This window comes from Schistocerca americana, chromosome 2, assembly GCF_021461395.2.
Source record: "Schistocerca americana isolate TAMUIC-IGC-003095 chromosome 2, iqSchAmer2.1, whole genome shotgun sequence".
Taxonomy (NCBI): Eukaryota; Metazoa; Arthropoda; class Insecta; order Orthoptera; family Acrididae; genus Schistocerca; species Schistocerca americana.
In genome coordinates this window covers 932,831,992-932,835,442 of record NC_060120.1, presented here as the reverse complement: position 1 = coordinate 932,835,442, position 3,451 = coordinate 932,831,992, and the positions used below count along the sequence as shown (strand labels likewise).

The window sequence follows — 3,451 nt, the reverse complement described above, 5'->3', positions numbered from 1 at the left end:
ACACAGTTTTGGTTGACCAGTTCCCATCGTTTAGTACGTAGTCCGCCCTTCCTGCACGAAATCACGGATCCTGTGCCATAACTTAGACTCACTTGTACGCATTTTGATTAAGAGCCAATTTTGAGAAAATTTGCCAGAATCATTTCGGAAATCCAATAGCATCGAATCGATTTGAACAAAACCAAAATCAGTTGCTAATGAAAGTAATGCATCAAAGAAGTAGTTCAGTGCAGGTGCGCCATTCTTCGTTAAAATATTAACCTTTTGCCGTGACCAGGATTCGAACCTGGGTTCTTGCGGCCACAACGCAATGTCCTAACCACTAGACTATCACGGCTGGTGAACTCGGCGTGGGTGTACTTTGCTCTTCTGTCAGCTGCCGCAGAGTTGCTGACGTCATTCTGTTCCGCTAGAACGCCGGCTCAGCTTTCTCCATCTATCCATTGTAAAGTATACATGGAACGTAATTTCGGGTGTATTTAACTAATTTGATTAAAACGGGTAAGAAACGTTTCACATTTGATAGCTGAAACAGTAATATACCTGTAGAAGTACAGCGATTACTGCATCCTGTATCATTTCTCGTTATATACAGACCACGGTTCGTAAGAGTAGCATTTCGATTCGGATTGCGCATGGGCGAATGGGTAGCTTTGAGAGATGAAATAGTGAAGGCAGCTGAGAATCAAGTAGATAACTAGTCGGGGGCTAGTAGTAATTCTTGAGTAACAGAAGATATACTGAACGTAATTGATGAAAGGAGGCGAGGCGGACTACAAACGTCTCAAAAATGAGATCGGCAAGAAGTGCAAAATGACTAAGCAGGGATGGCTAGAGGACAAATGTAAGAATTTCGAGGCATACATCACTTGGGTAATGTAGATACTGCCGACAGGAAAATTAAAGGGACCTTCGGAGAAAAAAAAAAAAAAAACAGCTGTATGAATATCAAGAACTCAGATGGAATGCCAGATCGAAGCAATCAAATGAAAGCAGAAAGATGGAAGGATTATATAGTGGTTTTATACATGCGCGATGTACTAGAGAGCAATGTTATGGAAATGGAAGAAGACGTGGGTGAAGATGAAACGGGAGAAATGATACTGCGTGCAGAATTTGACAGAGCACTGAAAGGCATAAGTTGAAACAGTAGTAGACAACATTTCATTAGAACTACTGATAGCCTTGGGAGAGCCAGACATGACACCGTCTGGTGAGCGAGATGTATGAGACAGGTGAAATATCCTCAGACTTCAAGAAGAATATAATAATTCCAATCCCAATGAAAGCAGATGTCGACCGGTGTAAAAATTACCGAACTATCAATTCAATAAGTCGCGGCTGCAAAATACTAACACGAGTTCTTTACGGACGAATGAAAAAAACTGGTAGAGCCCGACCTCGGGGAAGAACAGTTTGGATTCCATAGAAAAGTTGGAACATGTGACGCAATACTCACCCTACGATGTATCTTAGAAGATAGATTAAAGAAAGGGAAACCTACGTTTCTAGCATTTGTAGACTTAGAGAAATCTTTTAACAATGTTGTCTCGAATACTTTCTTTCAAATTCTGAAGGTGGCAGGGGTCAAATACAGGGAGTGAAACGCTATTTACAATTCATAGAGAAACCACATGTCAGTTATACGAGTCGAGGGGCATGAAAGTGAAGCAGTGGTTGGAAAGGGAGTGAGACAGGGTTGTAGCCTATCCCTGATGTTATTTAATCTGCATATTGAGCAAGCAGTAAAGGAAACAAAAGAATAATTTGGAGTAGGAATTACAATCCATGGAGAAGAAATAAAAGCTTTGAGGTTCGCCGATGACATTGTAATTCTGTCAGAGACAGCAAAAGACCGGGAAGACCAATTGAACGGAATGGACAATGTCTTGAAAGGGTGCTATAAGATGAACATTAACAAAAGTAAAACGAGGATAATAGAATGCAGCCGAATTAAGGCAGGTGACACTGAGGTAATTAGGTTAGAAGATAAAAAACGTAAAGTAGTAGATGAGTTTTGCCACTTAGAGAGCAAAATAACTGATGATGGTCCAAGCAGAGAGGATAAAAAATGTAGACTGGCAATGGCAAGGAAAGCCTTTCTGAAGAAGAAAAATTTGTCAACATCGAGTACAGATTTAAGTGTCAGGAAGTCTTTTATGAAAGTATTTGTCTGAATGGAAGTGAAACATGGACGATAAATTGTTTAGACGAGAAGAGAACAGAAGCTTTCGAAATGTGGTGCTGCGGAAGAATGCTGAAGATCAAATGGGTAGATCACGTAACTAATGAGGAGGCACTGAGTAGAATTGCGGAGAAGAGGAATTTGTGGCACGACTAGAAGAAGGAATCGGTTGGTAGGACATGTTCTGAGGCATCAAGGGATTACCAATTTAATATTGGAGGGAAGCGTGAAGGCTAAAAATCGTACAGGGAGACCACGAGATGAATGCACTGAACAGATTCAGAAGGATGTAGGTTGCAGTAGTTATTCGGAGATGTAGAAGCTTGCACAGGATAGAGTAACGTGGACAGTTGCATCAAACCAACAAAAACAACAACGGCTTCCAATCACATTGCTTTCCTATGGACCATCGTATCAGTTGTGCACTGGATTCGTGAGTTCTTGTCTCAAAAGTCATAGTTTTGATTAATTGACTGGATATTACCTAGTGAACCGGAAGTGATGAGTGTACGAGTGTGATTCTTCATGTAAAGTGATGTGGAACTTCCGCTATTTCAGACAATCGGAACATCTGTCTTAGATTTGTGGTAGGTAATGCTGCCATCTAAAAAACTTCTCAAAAAAAATTGCCAAATAATGTAGAAAATATATCTTCATAGTGCAAAACGTGACTACTGAACCTAAACAACAAAATGTGTGATCCTCTCCACGTGAATACCAAACCAATTCCGTTCAAGTTCGCTTACACAATAAATCAGTCACATTAAAAGTTGTTGATTCAACTAAGTTTGTAGGAGCTACGAACGATCATAAGCAACTAAAATTGGAGCCATCACATCTCAAAATATTGTGGGGAAGGAAACCTGAAGACCTCGTTTTATTAGTAGAATAGGCAGAAGATGTAAGAATTCGATTAAAGTGGCCGCTTACAAAACACTTGGCCGTCCTCTTCGTGAGTATTCCTGCGCGGTGTAGGATCCCTACGAGGTAGTACTTAGGGAAGACATCAAAAAAGTAGCTCGTTTTCTGTTATCGCCAGATAGGGGAGATTTTGTCATGGATGTGGTTATTGAGTTGGCATGGAAATCACTGAAACGTAGGCGTTTCACATTGCGGCGAGGTGTTGCAACTAAATTCCAGTCATCACCCTCCTCCGCTAAATGCCACGATATTTTGTTTACCCCGACATACACAGGAGACATACCATTGTGAGAAGAGACGTCAGTATTTGTACAGCAAGATTTAGTTGTTCGTTATTTCCACGCG

At 40.8% G+C, this 3,451-nt stretch overlaps 1 non-coding gene across 1 annotated transcript; it reads right to left on the bottom strand.

The window, feature by feature from the left end:
- Positions 1-265: 265 nt before the first annotated feature.
- On the bottom strand, positions 266-337 carry Trnah-gug. The gene has a single exon. It is a non-coding gene; the product is annotated as a tRNA-His (tRNA).
- Positions 338-3,451: the final 3,114 nt, after the last annotated feature.